Source organism: Macaca thibetana, chromosome 10 (assembly GCF_024542745.1).
Source record: "Macaca thibetana thibetana isolate TM-01 chromosome 10, ASM2454274v1, whole genome shotgun sequence".
Classification (NCBI taxonomy): Eukaryota; Metazoa; Chordata; class Mammalia; order Primates; family Cercopithecidae; genus Macaca; species Macaca thibetana.
Genome location: NC_065587.1, coordinates 3,339,228 through 3,355,071, shown reverse-complemented (window position 1 = coordinate 3,355,071; position 15,844 = coordinate 3,339,228). Strand labels below are relative to the sequence as shown.

The window sequence follows — 15,844 nt, the reverse complement described above, 5'->3', positions numbered from 1 at the left end:
TCCATCAGCCATGACAGACAGCCTCACTGGGCTCCTGGCATGAGACCACAATTAGCAGACCTGAGTTTACAATCTAAATAAACTCCTCTTTAATGAGAATACTTTTCCTTTCATTATTTTATGGGCAGCCAGTTAGAGCCGCTTAGTAAAAATCATTTTAAATAGCAATCAGGCTACTGCTGCTGGTGGGGGGTGATGAAGGCCGTGGGCCCTGAGCATCCCGTCAATGCCTTGAACTTGACAGGAAGAGCCAGGCCTCCTTGGGCAGCCCCCTGGGTGCTGGGGAGGGTCTAAGGCCGAGGATGCCAGCAGAGGCAACCCAGCGAAAGCGGGGAGCCCAGGAACAACAGGGCCGGAAGCGCAGTGAGAGGACAGCTGACCCGTCTTCTGCCCCCACAGTCCAGCTGCGGAGAGAGGCTTGGGAAGAGAAGGGGCCCCATAGATGACCACATCAGAGCCAAAGCCTGGGAAAAGCAGGAGGAGGAGGAAGGGGACAGCGGCCTCGATGGTGGTGGCAGTGTCCTGTGGCAGGGCACTTCCTCACCCCAACTACAGTAGCAATGTAACGGCCCCAGCGGTCATGGGTGCTCACGTTCAGGTACCTCGTCTCTGCACCAGGCGGGCTCTGAGCCCTCCATGCAGCACCTCATTGGACATCTGCAACAACCCCTTGAGGTGCCAGGTGGTCTGAGCCCTCCATGCAACACCTCACTGGACGCCTGCAACAACGCTTTGAGGTGGGGAGTGAGAAGATTTCCCTCTCACAAAGGAGGAAATGAGGCACAGAGGAGTATAAAAGTAGAACGTTAAATGCACCCCGAGGGCAAGTTAATGTGGAAGAGGATCTGGGATCTCTACATCCTGCCCTGCGTCAGTGTCCAGAGGACCCCGGGGACCCCAGAGAGACCACACCGTCCACAGGGACAAGCCAGGCAAAGGGACACTTGACCAAAGCTAGGGGTTTACTCCAAGTTTCACATGATCTTCTGTAGAGCCTGCCCTTTACAGACTTGGGATAGGATTGTGCGGGTTAGAGCTTCAGACACTCGTAACTCCCTCCTCCCAGCCCCATCTGCAGAAGCAGCACCATGGCCAGAATCCAGAGAAGTGGGCTTGAAGAGGGAGCTTGGACAGCCCTGGGCGGGCATCACCTTGAGGACCAGGACAGGCAGGAACTCGGACCCAAGTGGGAACGAGCTGCTGCCCATGGGAAGAGAACCCTGGACCACTCTCAGGGCAGCTATTACTTCCTCACTGGCCCCCCTGTTCTCCAGCCACAGAGCCCTGGTTTGAAAGCAGTGCCCAGGCCAGGCGCGGTGGCCCATGCCTATAATCCCAACATTTTGAGAGGCTGAGGCAGGTGGATCACTTGAGGTCAAGAGTTCAAGACTACCCTGGCCAACATGGCAAAACCCTGTCTCTACTAAAAATACAAAAATTAGCCAGGCATGGTGACGCATGCCTGTAATCCCAGCTACTCGGGAGGCTAAGGCAGGAGAATCACTTGAACCCAGGAGGCGGAGGTTGCAGTGAGCCAAGACCGTGCCACTGCACTCCAGCCTGGGCAACAGAGTGAGACTCTGTCTCAAAAGAAAAGAAAAGAAAAGAAAAAAGAAAGAAAAGCAGGCAGTGCCCACCCTCAAAGTGCAGCCAGGAAAGGGGACAGGTGAATTGGACCCCAGTCAAATGTGCTGGCCACAGCACACTTCTCAGTGACCTTCAGTGCCAAGATTGTGGAGAGGAGACACACGCAGATTCTGACCCACAGATTCTATGACCATTACAAGGCAGTTCTTGCCTAATGCCAGGATGTTCAGGGCTTTCTGTTACATGACAGCAGATAACAAGAAAAGTCGCCAACTATGTGATGATTTCTGATATGGTTTGGCTCTGTGTCCCCACCCAAATTTCACCTTGAATTGTAATAATCCCCACGTGTTGTGGGAGGGACCTTGTGGGAGGTAATTGAATCGCAGGGGCAGGTTTTTCCAGTGCTGTTCTCGTGATAGTGAATAAGTCACCAGATCTGATGGTTTTTATAAAGGGGAGTTCCCCTGCATACGCTCTCACTTGCCTGCTGCTGGGTAAGACGCCCCTTTACTCTTCATCTTCTACCATGATTATGAGGCCTCCCCAGCCATGTGGAACTGTGAGTCCATTAAACCCATTTTCTTTATAAAGTATCCAGTCTCAGGGACGTCTCTATCAGTAGCATGAGAGCTAACTAATACAATTTCTGAAGGGCAGGATTTTTTTTTTTAAATTTTATTTTTTTGAGATGGTTTCTGTCACCCAGGTGGGAATGCAGTAGCCTCTGCCTCCCAGGTTCCAGCTATTCTCCTGCCTCAGCTTCCTGGGTAGCTGGGATAACAGGCACACGCCACCACGCCCGGCTAATTTTTTTGTATTTTTAGTAGAGACGGGGTTTCACCATGTTGGCCAGGCTGGTCTCGAACTCCTGACCTCAGGTGATCCGCCCACCTTGGCCTCCCAAAGTGCTGGGATTACAGGCATGAGCCACTGTGCCCGGCCTGAATTTTTAAATAATTAGTAGCAAGCATTTATATGTCACAACAGAACCATTGCTTATTACAAATGCTCTTACTGCTACGTCGAGCTCTACACCACAGAGCTGATTTCACCCAAGTTACGCCTCTCGAAATCCACATTTTCATATTCTGAGTTTGCTAAAAATCAGGTGCAGTGGCATGAGATTGGCATCCCCCTGGAGGCAGTCGGTCCGGGGCCAAGGGGAGCGGCCCACAGAATCATACCCTGGGTGGACATTGTATTGCTGATGAGGACAAATTGCCCAGTTTGGCAATCCATGCAGCCCTGGTTCTCCAGATAATTGTTTATGTTCCAAACCATTTTGTACCATGCTCAGCCAGACAAAAGCCTCGTGCTTCTGCCAGTTTGGGTATGCAGGGCCTAATTCCCTGAAAAATCAGTTTGGCCGGCTGGTGTATGGCAATGCCCTTCCAAGGGAGAGCTCTCCAGGCTTCTGTTATTCAAGAAACACTGTCACTCAGCTCTGGAATATCACCCTAATTAAAAACCTCTCTGCTCCAAATAGCTTCCTTTACTTAAGGCTGTTTCTTTCCATAATGACACACACACACACACACACAGACACATACACACACATACAGACACACACACACACACAGACACACACACACAAAAGACAAAAAAGCTGCTACAAAGTCACTTTTTTTATACAAGACCCATATGTCTGAACTCTACCCTGTTAATGAGGCCTACCCAAAAACAAAACACAGAACCCTAAATGGTGTAAATCTGTGAGTTCTTAGAATGACGATAAATATCACCAAAGTATGTTTACCAATACATGTCTTAATAGGCCAGGTGCAATAAAGAGATGCATGAGGATCATCAGGAGATTTGATAAATAAGCTCAAAATAAAGGAACCAAGTGCAAATGGACTTGCTTTATGTCTCAAGGCATTTCTCTGCAGGCTTTCGAGAGCAGAGAGCAGCAAGGCTGAAATCTAGGATAGCATATTGCCTAAAAGCATGGGCTATGAACTCAGGCGCCATGGCCGGTTCAACTCCTCCTCCTTGTGGCTGCATGGCCTTGGGCGAGTTACATAACCATCTGTACCCAGGGACTGAATCCTAGGACCATGTTGATGATTCCACGAGACAACCTATGCAAGGCTCTGAGCAGAGAGCCCGGCTCACAATAAGCACGCAATGAATATTAGCTGATAACGATCTCATCCGATTTCACATTTAGCCAGCATGGAGTGATGCCTCTATCCTGGAGCAACCTTGCCAGCGCTGTGCCAGGACTAGCTTGCACCGACTCTTCCAGGATCAGCATTCAGCAGCATCGCTGTGGTTGCTTGAAACAGCCCATGGTGGGAGTATTTACACCAAGAAAATCAGCAAATGCCATCAATCAAGACCGTTTTGTTTTTTTTCACGGAGTGGCTGTTAAACATTCACCAGCACACCCCTGGGCCCAAGAGAAGAAAGATGAATGGGAACCATGTAAAGGACAACAAGGGATGGGATGGGAGAGGAGTATGGCTTAGATGATGTGACCTTCGAATGTCATTCACTCCTTCTTCATGCCTATTGGATGCCGTGTAGTGCAGGGACGGGTGTGGGCTGCAGAGCCGGAGCTGGATTTGAATTCTCTCATTTCAAGGATGGGAGATCTGAGGCCCACACTGAGGCTGGACCTGCTCAAGATGAGAGAGTTACAGACAGCAGAGACAGGGCTCAAACTCAGCTGCTCTCACTGCTTGGTGGCCTCTCACTTCATCAAGGGGCCAGTCTCATCAGCTCACCCTGACCCTGAAGTCAAAGTCTAAACAGTGCGATTCACTGGTTGCAGTGGTGTGTCTGGGAGGCAGTCTTACAGGGTATGCTCCCTCAGTTGTACTTCTGGTCTTGAGCTTTGTGTCTTTCTGTAAAACTAAACCAAACAATAAGCACTTAAAGCCCCCAATGAGCCCATGTTGTTAAACCCTATTGGAAAACAGGTTTTCTTAAAAAAGGAGAAGAAGGTCGAGCGCAGTGGCTCATGCCTGTAATCCCAGCACTTTGGGAGGCCAACCAGGCGGATCACCTGAGGTCAGGAGTTCGAGACCAGCCTGGCCAACGTGGGGAAACCCCATCTCCACTAAAAACACAATAATTAGCCAGGCATGGTGGCACACACCTGTAATCCCAGCTACTCGGGAGGCTGAGGCAGAAGAATTGCTCGAACCTGGGAGACAGAGGTGGCAGTGAGTCGAGATCACATCATTGTACTTCAGCCTGGGTGACAGAGTGAGACTCTGTCCCCCAAAAAATAAAAAAATAAAAAATAAAAGAAGACGAAGAAAAAAGCTTACATTGATTTCCTCATACATTTGCACAAGCTACAGAACTTGGTTCTTTTATTTTCATTTGGAAACAAGTTGAAACAGCCCTCCAAATTAAGAAAACAACTTTACAAATTCAAGTTTTATGTTCTCTTATTTTAGAAATATTCATGGCCTCAATATGTCTCTCCTAAGTACTTATATAAAAACATTCTTCTCTTCCATTTGCCAATTTTTAAAGATTTTTTTCACTCTACTTACAACAAAGCAATCATTTCAAATTAATTAAGTTTTCATTAAAATGTATTATTGTAATGTCCCAGGTACTGAATAGTGATTTTGTGTTCTGAGAGAACAAGCCTGAAAGAAAAATAGTATAACTTTTGCAAGTAGACAATTTCAACCCAATTCCGTCCTCTGGCATGAAGCACAGGGGGTTTGCATACAGTAGGTTGAGAGAATAACTAGCAATAATAATTATCAGTGACATGAATCAGGAGAGTACATTTACAGAGGACTTTCAGAAGTTCACAGCTATTTTGCATATGTTATTCCATTTCGTTCTAAGCATTGTTCCATGTAGACCTGTTGATCTCTCTCTTTTATTTTTATTGAGAAAACCAAGACCCAGAAATGTGAGGTCACTCACCAAAGGTCACACAGTCTCAAGATGCAGAGCTGTCATTTGACCCTGGGTCTTTCCACCTCCAGATGCACCTGAGCGTGGAGTGTGCAGGGGGAGGTGGCATCTGGGTCCCGGAAGGAGCTGAGGATCTCCTCACTCTCCCTTCCTGACTTGTTTATTCTCCTTTCAAAGCACAGTTATTTTCTTTGCAAGACCAATGAGCTCGATTCAAAATCAGAGTCATTTTAACGTTTTAAAAACATCAAGTAGAGCTTAGAAAATTCAAGCACTAGAGGGAAAAATAATTCTCAAGTTATTTAGAAAGAAAATTTACCTTGATTCTGAGGGGCCTTGAGCTTTCTGCTTTTTGCTCCTTTTTTGGGCTATGCTGAGTGGGGGCCGTGGCTGTGGTGGGAAATTGAGAGTTGCATGAGATCTCTAGATGCTTCTTAGGCCCTCAGCGCCACAGAGAAAAGAGGAAAACACTCATCTGGATGATCCGTGTCTTGCAGACTCAGTCGCAAACCCTTTGGGGTGAGAATTCTGAGGCCTGGGGGCATTTATGAGGGAAGCCACACAGAGCGTTGGCCAGCGGGACAAACAAAGGAAGCCAAACCCGGCTCTTTGGTGCAAAAATAAAGTAAATTCCTATTTGTTGATATGGTTTGGCTCTGTGTCCCCACCCAGATCTCAAGTTGAATAGTAATCCCTAATGCTGGGGGAGGGGCTTAGTGGGAGGGGCTTGGATCATGTGGGAGGGGCTTGGATCATGTAGGTGGAGTTCCCTTTGCTGTTCTCGTGATAGCGAATGAGTTCTTGTGAGATCCAGTGGTTTAACGGCGTGTGGTACTTTCCTCCTCATGTGCTCTCCTGTCCTGCCACCGTGTGAAGAAGGTTCTTGCTTCCCCTTTGCCTTCTACCATAATTGTAAGCTTCCTGAGGCCTCCCAATCATGCTTCCCGTTAAGCCTGCAGAACTGTGAGTCAATTAAACCTATTTTCTTCATAAATCACCCAGTCTTAGATAGTTCTTTATAGCAGTGTGAGAACGGACTAACGCACTTGTTCATTATTGAGTGCTGTGTTCTTGATCTGGGTCCCTGTCTTCATTTTCCACCTTATTTCCTTCTCCAGGGCTCCCACGCCCTCTCCCCCATCCCATCCTATTACTGTGCTGAATGCCGTCATCTTCGCTCTCAGAGTCCCGCCAGCAGGGCCAAGGTTCCTCCCTACCCAACCAGCACGCCATCAACACACTTCCTAACATGATTCCCTCTGTGCCAGTCTGCTTCCCTCTAGCTCTTTGCTTGTGCCATTTTCTCCAACTAGAACACAGAGCAGTAACAGGGAAAGGAAGGGCACGGCTGATAGAGAATGCTCCCTGGAGCCAGTAGCCATGAGTTAACCCCGGCTGGGGCATTACTGGTCTCGCCTTGGGCATGGCAATCAGCTCTCTGGTCTTCACTGGTAATACCCATAAGAAAACCACCTCATGGGCTCAGGATAACACACTGACATGAATCCTCTTAGCTGGCACCTGGTCCACACTGACAGGACAAAGGTCATCATTTCGCGCCTGACACTACTCCATTAGTGCTGGGTGAGCCCCTCACCCTTCCCAAAGGATGTGGAATTGAGCCCAGGAACAGGTTCATGTCTCCCAGAGGCTGGACTTGTACCTATAGGATCAGGAGCCACAGGAGGCTGCAGGGGAACAGAGGCAAGAAAACCTCAGTAGAAGGAGGAATAGAACCTGGTGTGCAGGAAGAGCAGGGAGATGGAGAGAAACTTTGGTCAGTTCTGATTCTGATCCCATCTCTCCCCGAGGTCCCATCCACATTCCTGCCCTCACCACATAGGACACTCCACAAACCCCATAACTGCTTCCTACTTCTCCTTTACTCTGATCCAAGGACCCATGTTTGTTTCTGCTATTTGTGAGCAGATGATTTCAATTAACGTCATAACGAGGGCAGCCAGTGGAGTGCCTATCACATGATTGGGGCTCAATGACCACAGCTCCTTCCACACCCCGCTTCCAGCTTCCAGCAACTGGAATCAGATCACTCAGCCAGTGTGACCTCGGCCCTAAATGGAACTATTGCCCCTGAGCAAGGTTCCCATGGGGCTCCAGAACCGACCCTGCAAACCTCTGTGCCCTACTAGCTTTTGAAGAAACTGCACTCTTGTAAGAGGTGGCTCCAAGGACTCTGCAAAAGTGTGCAGATTACCCAGAGCCTGCAGCAGTGAGGGAGGGAGCAGAGGAGAGGCACAAATGGAGCCTGGGCACCAGCAGGGAGGCTCAGGTGCTTGCACCTTCATGAGTCGCAGATCACCTGGCTGAGTGCCCTCCTCCCTCACCTGCTGCTGCCCAGGGTCATGTCCATCCTGCAGTCCTGCCTCCACTGCACCCTCAGCATGATCTGTGCTGCAGGCCCCAACCAGAGCTCTCCAGATGCACCCAGAGCTGCTGGGCTGGGATGACAGGCCACCACAGGCCAGGGTCTGAGCTAGGGCCCTCAGCACCCCACCTTCCCAGGGCAATGCTGGCTGTCAGAGACACTGTTCAACCTTCAAAGTAATAGCCCATTGGCTGAGATGAAATCCACAGAATTTATGCTCCTTGATTCCTGATGACATTATTTAAAGTGCCTGTGATTTATCACTAACCCAATATGCATTGTCATTTCTAAGTAATTACAGAAAATATTGTAATCTAAGTACTATTACATCAGGAACACAACTCGGAATAAATACTGCCTCTACCTTCAGTCAACTCAGTAATGTGAATCGATACCTACTGATTTTTTGAATGTGAACATGTTGAGAGGTCTTGAATTCCCATCACCGCGGCTGGGTCATATATCCTCCTTTGTTAGAGAATGAGGGGCCCTCAGGCAGCCTGGTCACTTCTGCAGGTGCAGACCTTCCTGCAGGTCCTGTGGGCTGGTGCCCCTTAGGGGTCAGCAGGGTACTCAGGGTCCCAACAGAATGAGTTCAGCCACAGCCTCTGCCTGAAATGTGCAAAATCAGCTTTCTCCCAGACAGCCTTCATCAAATAATATATTTATGCAAATACACGCCATGCCCAGCAGTGTGCTAGGTACGATGAGTGATACCAGGACATAAGATGTGACCCTTGCCCAGAACATATTCTAAGGCCCATCTGAAGAGTCTAACTCAGGTGTCTGAATCATGAGATTTGGTTTCAGGTGTGGTTCCACTCTGCTTCTTACTGACTGGTGGCCCTGGAGCAGACTTAACCTCTCTGAGCTGCAGGCATAACCCTGGTAAAACAGGACCAATATCTGTCCTATCTATTTCATATCACAACTGGTCAACTAAGTTGATGGATAAGAAACATATGTAGATTGCGAAGTGCTATACAGAAGTGAAGAATAGTATTATTACAGAAGGCTGGTGATTCCTGGAAAATAAAGTAATCCACTTATGGTCAGAGGAGCAAGAAGAATTCTTCAGATAAATATATACCATTACACTCACCTCCTTGTAAATGAAAATAGAACTCATTAAAACTAGTATAAACAACACATTATAGAATATAATCAAGTTCCATAAAACAGATCATTAAAAGAAGGAGACAAAATGGGACAGAGTCTGGTACATTGTAAGTGCTCAAAGTTATTTGTTGAACAAATGAAAAAATAAGTGAGAAAAAAGACATAGAGAAGGAAGAATCTGTGGGGCCCACTGAGAAGCTGACAGCCCAGGTAAAAGTAATGGGAGATAGCATGAGGAAAGGAGAGCCATGTAGTACCTGCTGCAGCACTGGCAGCCCTGGGGGTCACTGGGGACAATGGCAAAGCTGTTCTAGAAGGAGGGACAAACAGAAGAAGAAAAATGGAGTGCAGAAAGAAAAGTCAAACACTCCCCTCTCCCACAACACAGGAGTGTTCCAGTGCTCAGAATGATAAATAACAAATCAGTACTCAGAACATGAAATAACTCCAGACAAAATTAATTGCATGGGGACAATTTGTCTACAACAAAAGTAATTATGTTTAGGGTGTTTAAAGAGATAACAGAGGTGAAGGAGGGAGAATGTGCTTTTAAAAGCAGAAGAAACTATAGAAAAATAAAACAGGTGCATAAGAAATAACAAAAAATAAGTTTCTTTAATATAAACAATTAGAAAACTAAGAAATTAAAAATATAGCCAAAGAAAATATGTGATAACAGGAACATATTTTAGGCAGAACAGGGTTAAAGAGAGATTTAGTGAATTGGAGACAATATGGAGGAACTCACCTAGAATATTGCACAGAGAGACAAACTGACTTCTGTAGATATGAATGCGTGCATGCATGCACACATGTACACTGCACTTCATTGATTCCATTTTCTCATTTTAATATATCTGAAATTGGAGCACACCTTACAACTAAAGGTGACTTACAGAACAGAATAAACAAACAAACCAAACAAGCCCCACACGTAGACATAGTAGTGAAACTACACAATAGCAGGATAAAACGAGAAAATGTTAAAAGCTACAAGACAGAAAAGACAGATTCCTATAAAGGATCATGAATTCAATGGATAGTAGATTTATGTGCAGTGATAAAGATCAGAAGAAATGAAACAATGCCTTCAAAAGACTGAGGAAAAATAATTATTAACCTATAATTTATACCAATAGAAACAATTATTCAGGAAAAATAAAATAAAAACTTGCAAGGGCTAAAAGAACTTGCTTACCACCACAGATGCTTGCTCTAAGAACTGTGAAAGGATTCAAGAGGAAAAGTACATCCAGAGAGGGTACATAGCATATCACATATAAGAGTAAGCTTAGATATTGATGGTTTATAGATTGATGAATGTAATTAAATATTGACTTGTGAAATAATAATAGCAGGTTTGAAGTGTTTTTAAGCAAAACCGAGTTGCAGATAACAGGAACAGAAAGGATGATAGCAGGGTGGTCTGTGGTTGGTAAAGTCTGCTGCAGTCCAGGTCACGTTGTAGGAAAAGACAGAAATAGGAGGAACCCCTGAAGCAAGTCTTCTTCCGTGATGCTTCCCCAGGAGAGCCCTTCTTGAGTTTAACACACTAACTTCATGGAGCTTAAGTAGTTCTCAGTGCAATGTGTCCAACTATTTATGTAGAAAACATCTATATCTATGTCCCAAAGACTCAATTCAGCATTTTAAACAAAACAATATAGAGGAAGTCTCAGGTTCTATTCCAAATAATACTGGCAGAATTGCGTGTGTAAACATTTTGAAAAGCTCATGAATCTCAGGGCGGGGAAGTGCATCTGGGATGTTGCTGGACCCAAGGGAGTCATTATTCCATGAGGCCACGCCAGTGCTGGGTTAAATATTAGCCCTGAATGTGCCTGGGATAGGTTGGGAAGCTTCAAATGGAGGAAGAAAAGAAACAGCCCGATGTCTCCTAAAACCTCACGTAAATGGATTTATGAAAGGAAACATCAAGACAAAGAGGAAGACTGCATCTTGCAAGTGTTTCACGCAAGAGTAGTGAGCAGCTCCTCTGAAGATTTGTCAGACCCCCTCCTCAGAGCAGCTACCAAACCATGGAGAGCCGTTCCCAGGCCTTGTGGGTCTGACAAACGCCCAAAGCAACCCTCTCTCACCCAGGTCCTCTCCCCATCCTCCTCCACCACCAGACACACAGAAACCGCCTCCTCTTTTCAACCCTCTCCTTTCTCAGCTGACTTTGAGCCACAAATCTCACTTCTCTACTTGGAGAGCCCTAGTTCATTACAGGAATTTGCTTTGAGTTTTATTATCATTTTAGTCTATGTCTTAGATTGGGCTGCTACAACAAAGTGACAGGCTGAGCGGCTTAAACAACGAACACTCATATCCCACAGTTACAGAGGCTGAGAAGCCTGGGGTCAAGGTACCAGCATGGTCTGGTTCTGGTGAGGCTCCTTCCTGGTGGCAGACTATCAACGTCCCTGTGCACCCTCACATGGTGGAAAAGACAGCTGAGGCACTCCCTGGTCTCTTCTTACAAGGGCATCCATCCACCCCATGACCTGTTACTTCTCAAAGACCCCACTTACAAAAACCATGGCATTGGGATTAGGGGTTCACATATGCATTTTAGAAGGTCACAAACATTCAGTCCATTGCAGTCTGCGTTTTTCTAAAAAATGTATCTGCTTTCATTTTTATTTGCCATGCTGTGTGGCAAAGATAATGTTTGCAGTACAGCTTGTAAACTGGATATATTGCTGCCTACAAAGTAATGGTTTGTTAACAACCGTAATAAGTGTTGGTGATCTGGAACTGATACTTAAACATTTTATATCCTAATATGCTAGGGTTTTAGTTTTATCTAGGCATTTTTCTGTTTTAGAAACACTCTAGGAAATTGGTTGAGAGTTTTGGATTGATGTGGAATGCGTTACAAATATTTTACTCTTTAAATATGGGAAATAAACTCCTCTTGAGCACATTGACGTAGACCCTCTGATTTTCAGAAGTTCGTGGACAATGGATGTGAAGAAATAGGTACCTGTGTTGAAGCACTTGGATTTCATGGAAAAAAAAATGCATATAGAATTAAATATTTAATGTTTGAAAATGTAGAGAAAACCCACTACAACAGTATAATTACAACATATAAATTCCAAACCAATAAAGCAAAGCAGAAATTTAGGACGTACAGCTAATGCAGTACCAGACAAGAAGGAAGAGAAGTGAAAAGGATGACACGCTAAAAACATGGGTTAGCAGGACCTAAGTCTAAGCATGCATGTAATCACAATAAGCGCAAAAGGACTAGAATCATGGAATAAATATCAAAAAATATTTGTCACTACCTATTTGTGCTGCTGTAACAGGATATCACAGTCTGGTTAATTCATAAAGAAGAAAAATTTGTTTTCTCACAGTTCTGGAGGCTGGGAAGTCCAAGATGGAAGCACTGGTAGGTTTGGTGTCTGGGAGGGCTTCTCTCTGCTTCGGAGACGGTGTCTTGTTGCCGTATCTTCCAGAGGGAAGGAACGCTGTGTCCTCGCAGCACAGCAGGTGAATGCTGCATGAAGCCTCCTTTTTTTTTTTTTTTTTTTTCCTTGGAGATGGAGTTTTGCTCTTGTCGCCCAGGCTGGGGTGCAGTGGTGCTCACTGCAACCTCTGTCTCCCAGGTTCAAGCAATTCTCCTGCCTCAGCCTCCTGAGTAGCTGGGATTACAGGTGTGTGCCACCACACCTGGCTAATTTTTGTATTTTTAGTAGAGACGGGGTTTCACCATGTTGGTCAGGCTGGTCTCGAACTCCTGACCTCGTGATCCACCCGCCTCAGCCTCCCAAAGTGTTGGGATTACAGGCGTGAGCCACAGCGCCCAGCCTAAAGCCTTTTTTTTTAAGGGCCTTAATCCTACTCATGATGGGGAGGAGCCTCATGGCCTCCATGATCTCTTAAAGGCCCATCTCCTAATACTATTACATTGACAACAATTGAATTTTGGAGGAGACACATTCAAACCATAGCATTCCGTTACTGTACTCCCAAAATTCATGTTCTTATCATGTACAAAATACATTCATTTCATCTCAATAGACCCAAAAAGTCTTAACTTGTTCTAGCATCAACTTTAAAGTCTTAGTCCAAACATATGGATACATAGCTAAACATATGGATACATGTCTAAACATGTGGATACATATCCAAACATATGGATACATAGCTAAACATATGGATACATGTCTAAACATGTGGATACATATCTAAACATATGGATACATAGCTAAACATATGGATACATAGCTAAACATGTGGATACATATCTAAACATATGGATACATAGCTAAACATACGGATACATGTTTAAACATGTGGATACATATCTAAACATATGGATACATGTCTAAACATGGATACCTGTCTAAACATATGGATACATGTCTAAACATATGGGTACATATCTAAACATATGGATATATGTCTAAACATATGGAAACATGTCTAAACATATGGATGAGACTCAAAGCATGATTTGTCCTGAGGCAAATTCTCCTCCAGCTGTGAATCTGTGAAATCAAACAAGTTAAAAGCCTCTAAACACACTGTGGGACAGGCACAGCGCAAACAATTCTATTACAAAATGGACACATGGCAAGAAGACAGAGATAACAGGCCTTAAGTAAGTCTAACACCCAACAGGGCAGAAACATTCAATCTTGACAGTCATCTTTGATTTCATGCCCCTCCTTCTGGACACACGGGGGTGAGGTTTGGGCATCCAAGGCTCCTGACAGCCCCACCTCACAGCCTTGCTGGGAATTGCCCTTGTGGAGGCTCTCTTGGGTGACCCTAGCCCTGCAGCAGGTCTGTGCCTGGACCCCACGTTGAAACCACCTTTTCCAAAATTATAACTGAGGAAATTATGACAGTGAAAGAAATCACACCTAACCCACTCCATCTTGCTTCCAACCTTTAACTGTCCTTGTTCATTCCTGGACATAGGCTGAACTAACTTTGGGAAGGAATTCGGTTCATGGTTTGACTCTGAAACAAAATTGATATAACCCTTTCCCAAAAAGACCCCCTTCTTGCCTGGGGACCAGTCTGCCTTTGCAGGACTAACAAATTAGCTACAAGATGAGAAATTACAGTTTAGGGATCATGCAGCTTCTGGCTCCAAGAGTCTGAACCTCCCCAAATTGCTCCTGGGGATCACATCACTATTGCAAAACCTAAGATCAGGGCTTGAGATATTTTGCAGACCCTGCCCTGGATGGTTCAGCTGACACCACCCAGACCAGTAATCTGGCCCAATCATTTCTGCCATTACATCCAGGAACAGAAAACAGCAAGAAAAACTCACTTCAACCCACTGTGATTCCATCTCCAACCTGACCAATCAGCACTCCCCACTTCCCAAGACCCTACCCGCCAAATTATCTTTAAAAACTCTGATCCCCGAATGCGCGGGGAAACTGATTTGAGTAATAATAAAACTCTCCGGTCTCCCGCACAGCCGGATCTGCAAGAATTACTCTTTCTCCATTGAATTCCCCTGTCTTCATAAATTGGCTCTGTCTAGGCAGCGGGCAAGGTGAACCCATTGGGCGGTTACAACATCTTTTGACATCTGGGTAGAGGCAGCCCTGGCACCACAGCTCATGCACTGTGTGCCTACAGAATCCTCCCCACATGCATGCACCAGGGCTCACCAATTGCACCCTCTGGGGCAGGATCCCATGCCTCACCTAGACCTGGCTGAGCCACAGCTGGGGAGGCTGAGGAGCACTGTGCCAGAGTGTGGGGAGCAGAGACTTGAGGCACCCTGGGCAGTGAGTCTGAAGGTCCCCAGGGTGCCCTGAGCCCCTCCCAGTTTCTCCCCCAAGGCCCTGGCACTCTGAGTTTGTGATGGGCATGGCAGCCTTGAAGAAGGTTTTATTGGATTTTTAAATGCTATTAATTCCTGATTACGAGAAACACATCTGAAAACAAATCATGCAGAAAAGTGGAAAATAAAGAGATGGAATATATATATACACACACATATATATGTACACACACACATATATATATACACACATATGAAAACTACTACATATAGGAAGGGATGTAGCAAAGGCACAGAGAGAATACAATTTAAGGCAAATAGCTTCAATAAGATTTAAAAGCAAACCTTGCATACTAAAAAAAGAAACCAAAATAAACCAAAATAAACCAAAAACCATGAACTTGCAGGAGAATTTTCCAAAGCCATAATTATAATGAGCGTGTTTTTAAGTCTATAAGAAATTATCAAACAAATAAAGGTTAATAAGGATTTGGAATTTATATGAAATGGCAAAGGAAAGGCCAGGCGCGGTGGCTCACGCCTTTAATCCCAGCACTTTGGGAGGCTGAAGTGGGCAGATCACTTGAGGTCAGGAGTTCGAGACCAGCCTGGCCAACATGGTGAAACTCTGTCTCTACTAAAAATACAAAAAGACTAGCCAGGTGTGGTGATGCACACCTGTGGTTCTAGCTACTTGGGAGGCTGAGGTGGGAGATTCACTTGAGTCTGGGAGGCAGAGGTTGCGGTGAGCCGAGATCACACCACTGCACTCCAGTCTGGGTGACAGAGCAAGACTCTGTCTCAATAAATAAATAAATAAATGAATAAACAAATAAAATGGATTTAGTCAATGAAACAGCAAAGGAAACAGAAGAGCCAAATCAATTGTGGGGGAAGAAAGAACAAAGTAAAGTCACACTGATGTCAACGCTTACCATAAAGCTACAATCAAGACAATGTGGTATCGGCAAAGGGACAGACCTGTAAAATCAGTGAAAGGAGAGAGTCCAGAAACAGACTCACACAAATATGGTAAACTGATTTTTGACAATGGTGCAAAGCCAACTCAATGGAGAAAAATACTGTTTTCAGCA

At 45.4% G+C, this 15,844-nt stretch overlaps 1 long non-coding RNA gene across 1 annotated transcript; it reads right to left on the bottom strand.

The window, feature by feature from the left end:
* Nucleotides 1–3,916: 3,916 nt before the first annotated feature.
* Nucleotides 3,917–5,870, bottom strand: LOC126964012 (uncharacterized). Its single transcript, XR_007729293.1, has 2 exons — nt 5,798–5,870; nt 3,917–4,447 (listed from the first exon to the last, which is right to left on the bottom strand). It is a non-coding gene; the product is annotated as an uncharacterized LOC126964012 (long non-coding RNA).
* Between the last annotated feature and the right edge of the window lie 9,974 nt (nt 5,871–15,844).